Raw genomic sequence first — 19,534 nt, 5'->3', positions numbered from 1 at the left:
GCATATCAGTTGTATATAGAAACACTATTGATATTTGCATATTAATCTTGCTTCCTGCCACTTTTCTGAGCTTATCTGTTTATTCTTGTAGCTTTGTTGTTGATTTTTCAGGAGGTTCTAGATACAGAATCATATCTTCAGTGAATAGTGAAATTTTTACTTTTCCTTTCCTATGTAGGTGGCTTTTGTTTCTTTAGCTAGCCTAATTACTCTAGCTAGACCATCTAGCTAGCACAATATTGAATAACAATGATGGCAGTGGACAGGATTTTTGCATTTATATTCATTAGCTGTATTAATCTTAATTTTATTTTTTAGTATTAATAGCTTTTTTATCTGTTTTTTTTTTATTAGAGTGATATTGGCTTCTTAAAATGAGTTTGATAGCATTCTTTCTTGTTCAATATTTTGGAAGAACTTGAGCAAGATTTGTATTATTAGCTTGTCTTCGAATGATTGATGGAATTCACCCGTGAAGCCATCAGGTCTCTGGGAGGTTTTTGATGATTATTTTAATCTCTTTACCTGTGATTGGTTTATTGGAGTCTTAGAGTTCTTCTAGGGTCATTGCAGGTGGTTCGTGTGTTTCTAGGAATTTGTCCATCTTGTCTACATTGTCTAGGTTTTTGGCATACAGTTGTTCACAGTGTATTATTATGATATCTCTTATTTCTGGAGGGTCAGTGGTAATGTCCCCCCCTCCCATATCTGATTTTATTTATTTGCATCTTATCTCTTTTTTAAATTTGTCAGTCTAGTAAAGGATTTATCAAATTTGTTAGTCTTCTCAAAGAAACAACTTTTGGTTTTGTTGATTTTCTCTATTTTTTCCCCCTCAATTTCATTTATTTCTGCTCTAATCTTTACTATTTCCTTTCTTTGACTTTGTTTGGGATTAGTTTGCTGCTCTTTTCCTATTTTTAATATAAGTATTGAGGGCTATAAATTTCTCAGCACTGCTTTTCCAGTGTCCAGTAGTTTTTGATATGCTGTGTTATCATTTTCATTCATCTCAAGATATTTGCTGAATTCTCTTGCAATTTCTTCTTTGACTCACTGGTTGTTTAAGAGTGTGTTGTTTATTCTTCATGAGATTATGAATTTGCCCTTTTCCTGTCCCTTATTGATTTCTAACTTCATTCTGTTATGATCAGAGAAAGTGTTGCTTCTAATTTCATTATTTTTTAATTTCTTGAGACTTGTGACCCATCATTTGGTCTATCTTGGGAATAATCCATAAGTGCTTAAAAAAATGTATATCCTGCTGCTATGGGGTGCAATGCTCTATAGATGTCTGCTAGATCTAGTATATTTATCATTTTATTCAAGTTATCTGTTTCTTTAGTTATCCTCTATCCAGATGTTTTATTCAATACTGAACATGCTGTATTGAAGTCTCCATCTATTATTGTAGAGACATCTATTTCTCCCTTCAGTTTTGCCAGTGTGTGCCTCATATATCTTGGGGCACTCAGGTTAGGTGCATAAATATTTAGTGTAGTTATTTCCTCTTGTTAAATTGCCCTTTCATTAATATAAAATGATCTTCTTCATCCCTTATAACAGATTTACGTTTGAAATCTATTCTTTCTGATATTGTATCATTACTTCAGCTCTTTTTGGGTTACTATTTACACAAAATATCCTTTTCCAGTCTTTCACTCTTAACCTGGTTGTGTCCTTGTATCTGAGGTGGGTCTCTTGTAGACAACATATAGATGGCTCATATTTTTTGATCCATTCTATCAGTCTATGTCCTTTGATTGGAGAGTTCAAGGCATTAACATTCAATGCTATTACTGTAAAGGCATTACTTACTGTATCCATTTTTGTCCTTTGGCTCTATGTTGTCATATTGTTCTATTGTCTGTCTTCTTACCCTTTTGTCTACCCTTTTAATAATCTTCATTTCTACCTTCTTCTCCAAATCTCTCCCACTTGTTTTTTCCTTTCAGATTGCAACACTCCCTTTACTATCTCTTGTAATTTTGGTCTTTTGGTAACATGTTCTATTCGTTTTTGTTTGTCTGTAAAGACTTTGAACTTACCCTCATTTTTGAAGAATAGTTTTGCTGAATACAGAATTCTTGACTGGCTGTTTTTCTCTTTCAGTACCTTAAATGTATCATACCACTTTCTTCTTACCTCCATGGTTTCTGATAAGAGGTTGGCACTTAAACTTATTGAGTTTACCTTGTGTATGGTATTTTGCTGCTTTCAGAATCCTCTCTTTACCTATGATATTTGTTATTCTGAATAGTAGGTGTCTCAGAGTACATCTATTTGATTTATTCTATTCCATTTTTTCCATTTTCTATTTTTTTTGCTCTCTTGTCTTTTCCAGTTTAGATTTCTGTCTTTGAGCAATTCAAATCTGTGCTTATTTGCCTCTAATGTATCTGTAATCTCATCTCTTTTATCCCCATAAGCTCTGTTACTTTACTTTTCAGGTTTTTGAATTTTTCTTTATGCTCCTCACCCAGTGTATTCTTAATTTCCTTTATTTTTCTAGTCATATTATCTTTAACATCTTCGAATTGATTTAGGAGAGTTGCGTGATTATCACTGATGAATTGTCTTAAAACCTATATCTCTTCAATTTATTTGGTTTGTTCTTTGGGCTGGGCCATCTCTTCCTGTTTCCTAGTGTGACTTGTAATTTTTGCTAATGTCTAGGCCTCTGAATATGTTGGTAAATTTACTCTGATGGCCAACTCTCTCTTTGCTTATTGTTTTTTTTTTTTTTTAATACCTCTTCTTTGATATTTGATTCAATTTATTCTGTCTTTAAAATTGCCCAACTTAAGGTATCAAAATTGGGCCAGGGTTTCACTAATGGGGCATGGATTTTCTACCAGGATTAGGATACAGAAAGAACCAAAAGCAGTTTTTGCCCATGGTTTTTCCAGACCAGCTAGCTGATGGCCCTTGCTTGTGCACCTTTCCATGAAGGTGTTTTAGTCTTGGCTTTCCTGTGTTCCTGTGTTGAATCTCTGGAGAGGAGATTCAAAGCAGGCTCTGATGGCCATATTCACAGAAGAAAAGCCCCCTGACTCCCCCTCCCTTTTCCCTTGAAACAGCTGATGGGAGGGAGATGTCTGTTCCCCTCTTAGTCGGTTGTAGTAATATAGGGATTTTATCCCAGCTTAATATCTTGGGGGTGGGGGAGGGGAGCTCTTCCCAGCTGCCATAGGGGCTTGATAATTCACAATTGTTGTTTTAGGTTGTTTGTTTCTCTGTCTCTCTCCCTCCTGGGAGTTGTGTATCACTGTCCTGGCCTGCTGACCCCCCAAGTAGGTACCTTGGACAGATTTTGGCTCATTCTCCATTGTTTTTGTAAGAGCATGAGCCCAGTCTGTTAGTTGGATGCCATCTTCTCATACTCCTTCTCATTTAATTAAATTAATTAATTAATTATTTTTCAGGTGCTGGGAAGCCAGCATTTAACCACTGAGCCGCAACATCTTCCCTGAGTTGTTTTTTTCACTTGTTTTTGCTTTTTTTTTTTTTTTTTTTTTAAGACGTACCAGGAACCAAACCCCATGACCTCCCATGTGGGAGGCAAGTGCTCCTCCACTTGAGCCACATTTGCTCTCCTCATTTTACTTTTAAACATTGTACAGAAATGTTGGGTCAAAAAATTTTCTTAAGCATTTAAAAATTATTTAAAATTCTGAATTAAGTGAAGAGTGGGAGGATATATGAACTATGTTCTTGCAAAACAGGGAAATGAATACGTAAAGTTCATTGTTTCATTGTGTGTCTTTCATTGCAACCAATTTCCTTGCATTAGACTTAGATCCTGCATAGGTCTACTTGAGACCATGGATTATGAAGAGGCTTTTTGAGGGATGAGTATTTTAATGTAATAAATTATTTAAAAATTCTTGTTTAAATTTCAAGAGTGTCCCAACAAATAAACATATTTTATCTGGCAATAAGGAAGGAAGGAAGGGAGAGAGGGAGGAGGGAGGGAGGGATGGAAGGAGGGACAGAGGGAAGGAGGGACAGAGGGAAGGAGGGAGGGAGGGAGGGAGGGAGGGAGGAAGGAAGGAAGGAAGGAAGGAAGGAAGGAAGGAAGGGAAGCCTCAAATATATCCTAAATGAAAACACTCTAGCTTTAAATATCAGACTTTAAACAGAAAGAAAAGAGATTCAAGATGGTGTTTTTCAGAGGCATATTGTTAAATTTCAAAGTGTTACAATGGTTTCTTTTTCATTTGTTTTCACCTCTGTTCTGGTAGCAGCAATACAATATAATTTTAGAATGACAGAGTTAAAACAATGTTTCACTTATAATCTTGGATTCTAGTACGGTAGGTGCCAGCAGATATGTGACTAGCCTCTGTAGTTAGCACACATGAGGGCTAATTTCAGCTCTGGATTGTGGTCTCCTTAAATAAATATCATGTAGAAGCCTTTTCTTTTCTCTATTGCTTATGATGGTTTTAGAAAAAGAACAAAATAAGACAAGTCACTTAATGCTAAAGTAGACTGTTTTGGATTGTAGTTTTATTGTGATGGAAATATAAAAAGGATAATAAATATATTATTAAAAGCATTTACCCTTAGGGTGCAGAATTATGTTTTAAAAGTGTTGAAAGGACAATTAACTCTCAATTATGTTTAACTATGGGGAATAAGTTGATTAGATAAGAGTACCAAATCAAGTACCTGGGTCTTAATAGCATATTTAAAAGTGCTGCCTTTTTGTAAACATGTTTAAAACAGTGCAAACCTATTATATCCATTAAGAAAACTAAAAATCAGGCTGTTCATATAGTGGAATATTATCATCAGTTAAAACAGAGAAGGCCTGGTTATTCAGGATCTAGAATGTGAACATTTCGATTCACCCTGTGTTCCTTCAGACAACTTTATTACTAATTGTAATAAGTATGGAATGGTTTGATTTGGATGTCATCTAATTTCCATTTCCTAAACTATCCTGTGGAGGAAATTCAAAATAAACAAGGGAAAAGCTAATAAGTAAGAACAGAAACAGCAAGGAAAAAAAAAGAGAATAAAGGGACCTAGATAATTTACAAAATTTACAAGCTAGCAAGCCTTGGGTAATAGAGTATCAGAGATTTTATGTTTCAAGTAATATAAAGGAGAAAAATTTTAGTTAAGAACAAAAACATTTACAATGAAGGGAGTCTAGAGACTTGAAGAAATATGAAAGCTTGGTCAGTGTAGGGGAAACTTATTTAACAAAAGTTTTATGGTATATATTTAAAATTATAGAATAAAATTTATATTTAAAATAATATAATATAAATTTTAATTATTATATATTTACATTTTTAGCTTAGGAGATTTGGCAATGGAAAAATTGGGCTTGTTTTTAACTTCATAGGAATGCAAATACTGAAGATGACGTTGGAGAAATACTAGGTCTTAAATTGTTGATGCAGAAAGTATTGGTGAATGTAGAATAGATGTTCAAAACAAATGCAATCATATATGTCTTCTCTCTGAGATATTGTTAACATAAATCTCAACACCTTAAAATGGATAAAAGGTAACTAAAAAAAAAAGACTTTTTGATTTAGTCTAGACTGTAAGTTCTGTTTCAAGGATCTCATTTTTTTTCCAGCACATAGAGGCACGGGAAAAATGCACTTACATGTTAAAATCACCTGTGAAGATTTCATAAAACTTCTAATGCTCTCTCTCTTCCCCTTCAATGAATCAGAATGTCAGGGAGTGGACCAATGCAATTTAAAAAAATTTTTCTTTTAAGCTAAAACATCAGTGCAGAAAATCTCACTAAAGTCATATAGATTATTATACCCTTGTAACCATTTCTTAGGTAAAAAAATGTCAGTCACTCCAGAACTCCCTCCATATCCTCTGTTCTAAACCCAACTCCTTTTATCCTTTCAAAGTAACCAGTATTTGAATTTCATAGCAATCACTTCTTTGTATTTCTTCATAGCTTTATCATCCAAGTGCACACCCTGGCCTCTATAATTTAGTCTTGCCCTTTTTTTTTTTTTTTTTTTAAGTTAGGCCAGTAAAATGAATTTATTAGGAAATGGAAAGAACAGAGCTTGCCAAGAAATGAAGCGAAGATGGAAATAATGTAATTTAATCTGGCCCATTTTTCAAACACTGTTACTCCTTTTATGCTTCCATCCATTTCTTTTCTTCATAGTTTATCTGTTGAAGAACCTGTACTATTGGAGATTGTGAAAGGTAGATAGATATTCTAATTCAATAATTTCTTTTTCATTTATTATTTAGAAAGCTATCATATAGATAAGATTCCCTTTATCTATTATTTGGTTATCCAGTAGTGTAATGCTTCTAGGGAAAGCAAGGTAAACACTTATTTCTTTCCCATTTTTCAAGATAATGAATTACTTTCCTATCATTCTCCTTAAATTTTGTTATAAGGCTGTAGATTAGTACATTTGATACATTCAAATCAATTGCATTTCCTATTATGAAGGAAATTCATATTTCCCATCTTGGGAAGCAAGAGCTTCTTCAGATTAGCTTTTGATTCCTTTTAACTTGACCCAAATCAAGGATAGCTTCCTTCCAATTTAATATGACAAGATATTCCAAACTCCCCTTATACAATTTCTGACCCAGACCTGGAGGGAGACATTTCCCCCAAAGGCCTGCTTTCCTTTATTAACGATTTTTCAAAACCACAATCTGTGCACTAGGGCTGATCATTGCTACTGGTTTAGTCATTGCTTATAGAATAGATCTCTTTGGTGGACAGGGGTAGAATTTATAGATAAAGTTATATGGTATATACATGATATGTAATAAAATACTTCATGATTTCATACTGATTCTTCTACTTTAAATTCAGTACCAGAGAATTTTTGATTTAGGCTCTTCTATCTACATCTATATTATCTTCCAAACCAAGAATCCTCATTTTGAAGGGCACTGGGGATACAAATTTCGAATACATCCTATTTTTCATTTACTTTCTTCTTCACTGTCTCTTAATTGTAATAGTATAATTTATTCTATGTTGTAATGAGGCACCAGTCCCAGAATAGCAGCACTAATAGTACCACCACCAATTTATTCCTTTCCCTGTGCATTTAGCCATTACACATTATACTCTCTTTTTCATCATCTTTCAGTCTTAGCTTTATAAGTAACTTATATGTTTGATTCTTACCAGCAGTTTCTGTGTCAATGTATATCTAATATTTGACTGCTTAAATCTTGCTTTCAAGTAGCTAACATAGGAAGTTCTCATGGGAACAATATTCTCCGAGTTCTTACATGTTCATAAACAGTTTATCTATGCCCTTTATACTTGAAAATCGGATTTCTGAATATAAAACTGCAGCTTACATTTTTTTCTTTGAGTATTTTGAATATTTTATTCCATTTTCTCCTGGCAAAGAGCACTGCTGTTGAAAAGTCTGATGTGTTTAAAAACTTTAAATGCAGAAAGATCAGCAATAAGCAAGAAATTTATTCATTGTACAAGACTACTAATACAGGGCCTGATATGCACTACATGCTTTACATGTAATAGCTTAGTATAATGCTTCCCACAGTTTGGAGGTGTCTGTATTAAAACCATCTGCAAATGAGAACTTTGAGATTCACATAAATGTTTTGGCCCAAAACTGGAGCATTAGAATTCAAACACAGGTCTATCTAACACGAAAGCTGATGATCATTCTAAAAGGCTGTGCTGATATTTAAAAATTTTTATTACTACTTTTTTCTGTTAGAGAAGTTGTAGGTTTACAGAAAAATCAGTTCCCATATAACTTATCACATACAGTTTCCCTGTTATTAACACTTTGCATTAGTGTAGTACCTTAATTACAATTAATGAAAAATTAACTATAGTCCATAGTTTACATTGGTGCTCACTATTTATGTTACGTGGTCCTATGTTTTTACAATTTTCATTCTAATAACACGTATGTAGCCTAAATTTCCCCAAAGAACCGCTTTCAAGTATATAATTTGGTGGTGTTAGTTACATTCACATTATTTTGCTACTATCACCACTATCCATTACCAAAATTTTCTACCACAGAACAGAAATTCTGTACCAATTAGGCATTAACATTCTATTCCTTACCCCTACCCCAGTTTTTGGCCAACTATATTCTAGTTTCTGACTTGATGGATTTGCTTATTTGTATTATTTAATATCAATTACATCCTATGGTATTTGTCTTTTTGAGTCTGGTTTATTCACTCAACATGATGTCTTCATGGTTCATCCATATCATTGCATGTATCAGGACTTCATACCTTTATATAGCTGAATAATATTCCATTGTACATGTATTGCTTTTCTTTTATCCATTCATCAGTTAATGGACATTGGGGTTACTTTAACCTTTTGGCAGTTTTGAATAAGGTCAAAATGAACATCTGTGTACAAATATCTATGTGAGTCCCTGCTTTCAGTTCTTTTGAGATTGCCAGATCATATGGCAATTCTACACTCAACTTTCTGAGGAACCAATGAACTGCTTCCCACAGCAGCTGCACCATTTTACAGTCCCACGAACAATGAAAAAGTATGCCTATTTCTCCATATCCTCTCCAATACTTGTTATTTTCCATTCCCTAGATTCTCTCCAATACTTGTTATTTTCCATTCCTTAGATAGTAGACAATCTAGCTGGTGTGAAATGGTATGTCACTTTGGTTTTGATTTACATTTCCTTAATGGCTAATGATGTTGAACAACTCTTCACATGCTTTTTGGTCATTTTTATATCTTCTTTAGAGAATATGTAGTCAAGTCTTTTACCTATTTTTTAATTGGGTTGTTTGTCTTTTTGTGGCTGTGTTGTAGTTCTTTATGTATTCTTGATACTAAACTCTTATTGGATAGCAAATATTTCCTCCCATTCTGGAGGTTGTCTTTTTCCATTTATAATGAAGTCCTTTGATGCAGAAATTTTTTTTTCATTTTAATTAAGTCTCATTTACTATTTTCTTCTTTTGTTGTTCATGCTTTGTGTAAAGTCTAAGAAACCATTGTCTAACACAAGTTTATAGAAAATGCTTCAGTATGTTTTCTTCTAGGAGTTTTATAATTTTGGCTATTTTATTTAGGTCTTTGGTCCATTTTGAGTTAATTTTTGTAAATTGTGTGAGCAAAGATCCATCTTCCCATTATTTTGCATTTGGATATTCATTTTTTTCCAACAGCATTTTTTGAAGAGACTATTCTATGGACTGGAAACCCTTTGTAAAAACATCAATTGACCATAGATGTGGGGGCTTATTTCCGCACACTGAATTTCAATACACTGGTGTATATGATTGACCTTGTACCACACAAAGGTTACTTTATTTGTGTAAAAAGTTTTTTTTTTAATAAAAATTTTTTTTTTAGGACTGGGACTGGGAATTAAACTCAGAACCTCATATGTGGTCTGCTGGTACTCAGCCACTTGAGCTACATCAGCTCCCACAATAAGGTTTAAAATCAGGAAATTTGCTTCCTCCAATTTTGTTCCCCTTCATCAAAATGGTTTTGGCTAATCAGAGAAATTTACCATTTTATTTAAGTTTGATGATTGGCTTTTCCATATACGGAAAGAAGGTTATTGAATTTTGATTGGGATTGCATTACATCTGGTGTAATTGACAACAATGTTTAGTCTTCCAATTCATGAAATGGATTGTCTTTTGATTTATTTAGGTCTTCTTTGATTTATTTTAGCAATGTTTTATAATATTCCTTGTATAAGTCCTTGACAGCCTGGGTCAAAAATGTTTCTAGATATTTGATTCTTATATTTGCTATTTTAAATGGACTTTTTTTTAATTTCAGGTTTTTCAGATTTTTCATTACCAGTGCATGGAAACATTACTGAATTTTGTGTATGGCTATGTACCCCACCATTTTGCTGATTTTTAAAATTAGCTCTGGAAGATTTTCTTGTGGAGTTTTCAGGATTTTACATATGTAGGATCATGTCACCTACAAACAGGGAAAGATTTTCTTCATCCTTTCTAATTTAGATAACTTTCATTTCTTTTTCTTGCCATATTGCTCTAGCTAGAACTTCCAATACAATGTTGAAAAACTGTGGCGATAATGGGCTTCCTTGTCTTATTCTTGATCTTAGAGGGAATGCTGTTACCCTTTGGCCAGTGAATATGATGTTTGTTGTGGTTTTTATTATATGCCCTATCATGTTGAGGAAGTTTCCTTTTATAATTTGTCTAAGTGTTTTTTATTAAGGAGGGATGCTGGATGTATCTAATGACTTTTTGACATTTATTGAGATGTTCATGTGTTTTTCCCTTCATTCCATTAATATGGAAATAACATTAATTGATTTTCTTAAGCTGGACCATCCTTGCATACCTGGGATAAATCACATTTTAAACATGTTATTTAAGTCTTTAATGTGCTATTGAATTCAGTTTGCTGGTATTTTATTGAGAAGTTTTGCACTTATATTCATAGGGCTATTGGTTCGTAATTTTTATTTCTTGTAGTATAGCTTTGTGGCTTTGGTATTAGGATGGTGTTGGCACCATAGAATGAGTTGGGAATTTCTCTTTTCCCTTCAATTTTATGGAAGTATTAGAGCAGAAATGATATTAATTCTTCTTGGAATATTTGGTAAAATTCAACAGTAAAGCCAAATGGTTGAGGGCTTTTCTTTATTGGTAGGTTTTTTGATTACTGATTTAATCCCTTTATTATTACTGGTCTGTTGAGATTTTCTATGTCTTCTTCAGTCAGTGTAGATAGTTTGTGTGTTTCTAGAAATTTGTTCATTTCATCTAGTTTATCTAATTTGTTGACACACAGTTGTTCATAGTATTCTCTGATAATCCTTTTCATTTCTGGGAGGTCAGTAGTAATTCCCCCCTTCATTTCTAATTTTAGTTACTTGCATCCTCTCTCTTTTTTCCTTCTAGTCTAGATAAATGTTTTTCAGTTATATTGCTATTTTCAAAGAGCCAAATTTGCTTTTGTTGATTCTCTCTATAGTGTTTTTTCCCTAGTTCATTTATCTCTGTCTTAATCTTTATTGTTTCTTCCTTTCTACTCACTTTAGGTTTAGTTTGCTCTTCTTTTTCTAGGTCATTCAGTTGTAACTTGAAAGTTGTTATCTGAGATCATTTTTCATTTTTAATGTAAAAATTTGGAGCTAAAATTTCCCTCTCAGCACTGCCCTTTGCTGTATCCCACAAGTGTTGGGATATTTCCTAATTTCCCTTGTGATTTCTTCTTTTGACCCATTGGTCGTTTGAGTGTGTTTTGTTTCCATATATGTGTGAATCTTTCATTTATCCCTATGTTATTGATTTCTAGTTCAATGCATTGTAGTCAGAGAGGATACATTGTATAATTCAGTATTTTTTAATTTATTGAGCCTTGTTTTGTTACTAACATATGTTCTATCCTAGAAAATGATCTGTATGTACTAGGGAAGAATATATTCTGCTGGGTAAAGCAATTTATATATGTCTGTTAGGTCTAGTTAGCTTTTAATTATCATTCACAACTTCTATTTCCTTATAATATTTTCTGTCTAAATGTTCTGAAAATTAATGAAAGTGGTGTGTTGTAGTCATCTACTACTGATGTAGAATCATCTATTTCTCCCTTCTATATGACAATATTTGCTTCATATGTTTTGGTGTCTGCATTAAGTGCATTTATACTTATAATTGTTATACTTTTTTTTTGAAATTGACCCCATTATCAGTACATAGTTGTAGAGCAAGTTTCTATATAGTGTGTCATGTGTACATAGGCTCAGGATAAACAAAAACTTTCAGTAAGTGACTGCTTTGTTACTTATACAGCACAAAGAGTCCAAAAAAGCATAAGAAGAGATTCCATCATGGCTGGTGTCCTAGGGAGGCCAACTACTTGAGTCAGTGTTGGTGGATGGCAGCACCACATGTCCCAGTTTGTGCTGAAGAGGAAAGACAAATCTGTGCTGCTCAAGGGAGAGAGAGTTCCCACCCTGATAAGTGGGTAGGGCTGCTTATTTCTGGTTTGTAGCTTTAAGGTATAGTCAGGCCTTTCATTAGATCTAATGTGTCCCCTGGCTAAGGAATGTTAACATATCAAAACATCTGCACAAAACAGAAAAGAAAAGTGGCTAGGTAAGGGCTAGAAGGTGGCCACTTAGTGTGTTTGTGACTTCCCCAGCAATTATGACCATCTTAGTTCATAGTAAAATTTTTTTACTTAAAGCCTATTTTAGCTGATATTAATATGTTATTCCAGTTCTCTTTGGCATGGTATATTTTTTTCCATCTTTTCACTTTCAGTTTTCTTGTGTCTTTAAATTTAATGTGAGTCTCTTATAAATAGTGTACAGTTAGGTCATGCTCTTCCCCTCCCCCCCCCCCCCATTCAACCAATCTGTGCACTTCGGAGAATTTAATCTCTTTACATTTAAAGCAACTACTGATAATGCAGGACTACTTTTTTTTTTTGTCATTTTGCATTTTTGTCTTTGAAAATCTTTCTCCTTTTTCCCTCTCCTCTTCTGCTAAAGCAATGATTCTTAAAAAGGGTCCATGAGCATGAGTTGAAATTAAAGAAAACATTATTCTTGTGGGGACATGTTGGTGTAGGAGTGACATATTTATTAAATAATACACAGTATAGTGTGAACTTAGTGAGGAGTCCATGGTTTTCACCTGACTAGCAAAGGGGTACATGGAACAAAGAAGGTTAAGAACCCTTATGTTAAAGCATCCTTTCATATTTATTTGTTTTTCATATTGTACCATTTTAAGTTTCTTTTAATTTTTTCAGTATTTATTTTTCAAATAATTTCCTTGTGGCTTCATGGGGCTTAAATTTAACATCCTAAGTCTGTAGTAGTCATGTTTGATTTGATATAAACTTAACTTCAATAGCATACACAGTCTGTTTCTATGTCCCACTGTCCCCCATCTTTTGTTGTATTTGTTACATAGTATATCTTTATACATTTTATGTTCAAGACCACAGATTTATCATAATTTGTATGCATTTGAATTTTAAAAATCTGCAAGAAGGAAAAAAGTGGAGACACATACCGAAAACTATAAGAATATGGCTATCCATAACTATCCATATGGCTAGTTATAGCAGAAATACTTATTCCTAACTGCTGCTTCAATCCACTGTCTAGTGTCCTTTTCTTTCAATCAGAAAAGCTCCCATTAGCATTGCTTGTAGTGTGGGTGTAGTGATGATGAAATCCTTCAGCTTTTGTTTACCTAAGAATGTCTTAATGTCACCCTATTTTTTGTAAGACTCTCTTGTTGGATATAAAATTCTTGGTTGACAATTATTTCCTTTCAACACTTCAAATATTTTATCCTACTGCCTTCTTGCCTCCACTGTTTCTTATGAAAATTGGCACTTACTCTTATTGGGATTTCTTTGTATGTAACACGTGGTTTTTCTCTTGCAGCTTTCAGAACTCTCTCCTTGTCCTTGATATTAGACAGTTTGACCACTACATTCCTGGGCATGTTCTCTTTGAGTTTAACCTGCTTTGGATTTATTCATATTTTGAATGTGCATATTATGTGTTTTGTTAACTTTGGGATGCTTTCGCTGCTTTTGAAATATTCCTTCTGCTCCTTTCTCTCTTTCTGTAATTCTTATGTGTATATTTGTATTCTGGATGTCTGAAAGTCTCTTAGGCTCTGTAGCAGTTTAATATAGTTATGAATTACAAAAATAGTTATTGGAATATGTTTGTACACTGGTCTGTACCTGGGCATGATTAAATTATGATTAGGGCTTTTGATTGGGCCATATCAGTAAGTAAAATACACAGAAAAGGACAGAGTTTGGGGATTTTTAATGTTGGAGTTTTGATGTTGGAGTTTGATGTTGAAGTCTTAAGCTGGAGCCCTGGGAAGTAAGCACACAGAGGAAAGAGAAGCCTGCCCCAGGAAGAGAGGAACCCTGAGCCTAGAAAGAAGCAAGCCCTGGGAAGAGAGGAACCCTGAGCCCAGAGAGAAGCAAGACCTGGGAAGAGAGGAACCCAGGAAGCATGAATCCTGGCAGACGTTGGCAGCAATTTTGCTCCAACATGTGGAACTAGACTTTGGTGAGGAAAGTAAATTATGCTTTATGACCTGGTATCTATAAGCTGTTACCTTAAATAAAAACCTTTCTAAAAGCCAATAGGCTTCTGGTATTTTGCATACACACCCCTTTGGCAGACTAATACAGACTCTCTTCACTTTTTTATTCCTTTTCCTTTCTGCACTTAAGCCTGAATCATTTCAACTATGTTGTCTTTGAGTTCGCTGCCTCTTTCCTCCACCAGACAGCAACTCCTGTCTGCTGTTGAAACTCTCTAGGGGATTTTTCATTCCAGTTATGATGGAATATCTTCAACTCTAGTATTTCTGTTTGGTTCCTTTTCCTTTTTAAAATTTTCTATCTCTGTATTGAGATTCTAATACTGTTCATTTATTATTTTCCTGATAGTTCTTTCTCTGTGTTTTCCTTTTGTTTTTTATTTTCTTGAGCATATTGAAGATCAAGCTTAAAAGTCTTTTTTCAGTATGTTCAAAGTCTGGTATTCTTTGTTAATAGTTTCTGGATGTTTATCTTATTCCTTTAGATGGACCACCATTTCCTTCTTTGTTTGTAATGTAATCTTTTGTTGCATACTTTATATTTTAATACATAAAGTGTTAATTTTGGGATTTAGTCCCTGACATGTCTACTCCTTAAACTGTATGAAACTAGAGGTACAATAGAGATTTCCTTTAGTGCCAGAAGCTAATAAAAACAAATACACCAATGTAAATAATACCTTTCTCAATCTTTGCAAGCTAACTCTGCATGCCAGTGTTCTCCTTCAGAGTTTAGTTCTCCTATCAAGAGGATCACACTAGGGTAACTTTAACTGCAGTGTTCTCTTTTTCTTTTCTGAGCCTATGTTTAATCTTGGACTTGTGGCCTTAATAATTCTCCATTTATAGGAATTCAAATGCCCTCTCTACTCCTATGAAATAGAATTTCTCCACTTCCTGGGTGCTCTATTGTAAGACCTAAAGAAGGTAATATTTGCCTGAGGTTGTTTTGACTTAATTTTTTCTTACACTGCTTAAGTTGTCTTCAAGCTGCTTCTGCCTACAGGGAACAATCTGGGAAGGCAGGGGTGATGTTCCTGCTTCAGTCTTTCAGGCTGGCACCTAATAGATTGGCATTGACATATAGGTACCACCATATGAACATAAGGGTTACTTTATTCCTTCTCAAATAGGGCCATAGTCCAACAATGGGAATACAAGCTATCTCCACACCATGCTGAAGAGGGGTTATGATAGGGTCCAGTAAGGGAGCAACATACATATCTTACCACCTTTAAAAAAAGATTTATTTATTTATTTTTATTTATTTATCCCCATCCCCCTTGTGGCTTGCTTACTGTCTGATCTCTGCGTGTTCTTCTGTGTCTTTCTGTCTCCCTTAGTTGCCTCATCTTGCTGCACCAGCTCTCTGTGGCCCATGCCATCAGCTTCCATGGGCACAGGTCATCAGCTTTCTGTGGGGGTGGGCCAGCTTACCTCCAGAAGGAGGCCCTGGGATGTGAACCCAGGGCCTCCCATATGATAGATGGGAGCCCAATCGATTGAGCCACAGCTGCTTCCCTCTTACCACTTTTAATGCTGTATTTTCTTGATTTGGCACTTGCCTAGTTATTGCATCCCTTTAAAATTTTTCTGAAACGTTCAATAAGATGCCTCTGCCAGGTTTTGCTAGTTGGTCAAAGATTATGTGGGGCAATGTCTTCCTGTAGCATCTTATGCTACCATCTTGCATATTTTCTATGCTGTTGTTTTGCTGTTGTTTATCTGGTTTGCCTGTAAAGAGTCCAAGTTTGTACCTGTTGTCCTATAATACTACTAATAGGAACTTCCTTTATTCTAAAGTGTTCTTTTTTGGAAGCCAAGTTTTACACACACATATATGTATACATTTATTCTACCTTTTGACAATCTAGAGATGGATTTATCTGCAAGCTTTTTTATTTACATATGAGAGCATGCATATTGACCTAATATCAGATGCACTCTGATATTGAAATAATGAAATAATGAACACGTTTTTAAAATAATTAAAATAATGCTATACAATTGAAATAAGAAACTGTATTTTCAGTGCCTGTTTGTAACCCCTTGCTCTATCTACAAATTGTTTTACATTGCCATCTTTCAGTAGGTGCTATATACCTTAATACTGAAACTTGTAGCAAATGTAAATCTTCAAGAAAATAAAGGCAAAGAAAGTGAAAATATTCTTATCCTTATTTTAGGTGTGAAAACTTTTCTTTTTCTTTGTGACCCATATTAACCCTCCTGATTTTCCTTTGTTGGAAGAAGCTACTTATTTTAGTATAGAAATGGAGGTTTGGGTTGGTAAAAAATAGAGAGGGAAAAAAAAATCCTTTCTACTGGCTAGTTAATACTTTATCATTTGATTCCAACTCGTGTGCACTAAAAGTTCTAATGATAGTAGTGGCAAAACATGGTATAGGTAAAGGGTCTGATGACATGTGGTCAATCAATTTAAGTTCTTAAGAAAGAAACAATAGGTCTATAATGGTCCTACAGGGAAGCCTAATACTGCATTAACACAAAGAACCAGGAGACAAGGAAAGAAAATGCCACCTGACTCCCCCTTTCTGGAAGCTAACAGCAATTTCAGAAACTTATACTATGCTGTGGTTTTGTGAAAATTCCACACAATGTAACAAGAAAGAAGCCCTAAGGAGCTGTTTGTAAGAATGATACCATCAGAGTTTGCTTGGCAGGAAAAATTCTGTCACAGATCTAAATGGGGCCAAAACAGACACTGGATACCTGAATGTGAGCACTGCTGGGATAGACGGCTTGGATCTTTGTCTCTCTAACACATGGGGATGCAGTTGAGTGTTTTGGGAAGTATAAACTTTGGACTGCACATGCTTTAATATTTACAAAAGGAAGTTTATTGTCATCTTATTTTCAATATTAAGATGATATATACCATTAAAATAAATTTATTGTAAAAGTGTCTGTGGGAATTGCTGAAGGCAGGGAAAGGGAAAAAGAGGTGTGATATTGGGGTTTTTTTGGGACTTGGAGTTGTCCTAAATGATATTGCAGTGACAGAGGCAGGACATGATATATCCTGCCATAACCTCCTGAATGGACTGGGAGAGAGTCTAAACTACAGCTTAAACTATAATCCATGTTGTGTAGCAATGCTCCAAAATGTACTCATCAAATGCAATGAATATACCACACTAATGAAAGAAGTTGTCAATGTGGAAGGACTGGGGGTTGTGGGAGTGGGGTATATTTTTTATTGTAACATTTTGTGTGATTTATGTATCTTTAAAAAAAAGGGTAACCAAAAAAGAAAACAAAGTGAAAAAAAAGGGTACGTTTTAAAAAAGGAAACTGTCCCAGATCCACCTATCCTCAGTAATAGTCAGATTCTCTACACATAAACACTACTAATAATTTAAAGAGCATCCTTCAAGAGACTTTCTAAGCATATTTAAAATATAAATCTGTGTCATAAAATTTTTAAAAGTATGTTTTTTTCAGCAATTTGCAGTGGTTTATTTTTTTTTTTTCAGTTGAAATTATAGCAAGAAAAGGTTTCTATGTCATTATGAATAAATTTACTTTGGTATTTTATTTTTTAACTGCTGCATATTATGTTAAGCTATGGCCATACTTGCATGTATAGATTCGGAACCCTTTTCCTGGGGATTTAGATAATTTCCAGTTTTGTTTTGTTTTAAGTTTTACACGCAGTTCTGTCCTGAACTTCCTTGTATATGTCTCTTTGCACATATGTGAAAATATATTTGATATATATTGCCAGATTGCTCTCCAAATTCCACTCCTACTTGCAGTATATGGAATACACGTTTTCCTAAAGAAAATCGTGGATATTCTCAAATTCTTTCTCTATTAAATTGAGTTGAAATGTAGTATCCATTCTTTTTTAATTTACGTTTCTTTCATTATGAGTAAGGTGGACAAGCTTTTCATGTATTCATGGTTCTTAGAACAGTGTGGAATAATGATTAAATGTTCAGGCTTTGGAGTTACACTGTTTGAATCCCAACTCCATTATTTAATAACAGGGTGACTAGTATCCAAGTAACTTCTCTGTGCTTCACTTCTCTCCTATATAAAATGGACTCATAAAACTTTCACCTACCTCTTAGTGTTATTGTGAAGATTAAAAATGTTAATATATGTAAATCATTTATAATAGTTCCTAAGTCATAATAAAATGTTATAAATATTGGTCATTATTAAACGTTTTATGTTTAGGGTTCATAAATTATGTACTTTGCCCTTTTTTTCTATTTGATTATTTGTCTTTTTATTGGTATGTAAGAGCTTGTTCTGTCTAACAAAACAAGCCTTCTGCTTCGTTTCTTCAAAATTTTAATTTCATTAATCAAAGACTTTTCTCAATTACCAAAACATTTAAATATTTAAACCTTTCCATTTATTCACTCATTGAAAAATTTTTTGGCTATGTGTCTTTGCCAAACCTAGATAGTACCTGATCCTTGATTTCTTCAAGGTCTAGTGGGGAGTAGGATGCAAGTTGCTATTTTAATACAATATAGTGAATGTTGTAATAAAATAAAGAAGTAGTAAAATTCATGTTTGGGTGGGGTTAAAAGAGCACTTTACAATGCCAGTGGAAATTCAGGAGTGAATGGCATTTCAACAAGAATATATGGTGCTTTTTTAGAGGCATGTTATTATGTTCTGATGATGGTAGCAGAGACATTATCATATTGGCCCTCTGGAATAAAATATTTCAATAGGACTCAATTAGAATTTCTCTTCTGTTCAAGTTTCCACAGGACAAATTCTCAGAAGCACAAAAGCACTGGCACCATTATTTGATGGGATATAGTCAAAGAAACTAAGGCTCCCTTAGGGATAAGGAGGATGTAGCAACTCCACAAGAAGATGAAATCACCAAGGTCTGTATAACCTCAGCCTGTCATATTTTCACTTGTGGATTTGATGGTACCTAGATGAATATTTGCATTTCCTTAGTTTTTTGCAGCATTAGTTTATTAATGATTTTTCATAGACTATTATCCCATATTGCCATGATTACCAAAAAGAGAAATACCATATCTAAATTAGCATATGCAACTTATTTAAATGAATAAACACTTAAAATTTGTATTATGTTGTAATTAAAATAAACTTTCTCTTCAATATTAAAAAGTTTTTTCTTACTCTTATCATATATATATAACTGTAGTATCCATAAAGAGGAAGTACTCTATGTGAGGACAGAAATGTATCTATTATTTTTTTCCTACCATTCTCTGAAAACTGTCTAGTGTAGTTCTAGGTATGTGACTACAGGCACTAACTATCCTTTGTCTTATGCAGCAAGGCCATATTTTATCTAAATGATACATAAATAAAATATTTTAGTATCAGATCTGCTTTCACTTGGAAAGAGAGAAAATAATAGTTGGTCAGATACATACTTCTCGGTTTGATTTACAAAATTATGTAGCAAATACTAATG

Source organism: Dasypus novemcinctus, chromosome 12, assembly GCF_030445035.2.
Source record: "Dasypus novemcinctus isolate mDasNov1 chromosome 12, mDasNov1.1.hap2, whole genome shotgun sequence".
NCBI classification, from domain to species: domain Eukaryota; kingdom Metazoa; phylum Chordata; class Mammalia; order Cingulata; family Dasypodidae; genus Dasypus; species Dasypus novemcinctus.
The sequence above is the reverse complement of the archived record's forward strand: the minus strand, read 5'-3'. Positions refer to the sequence as shown.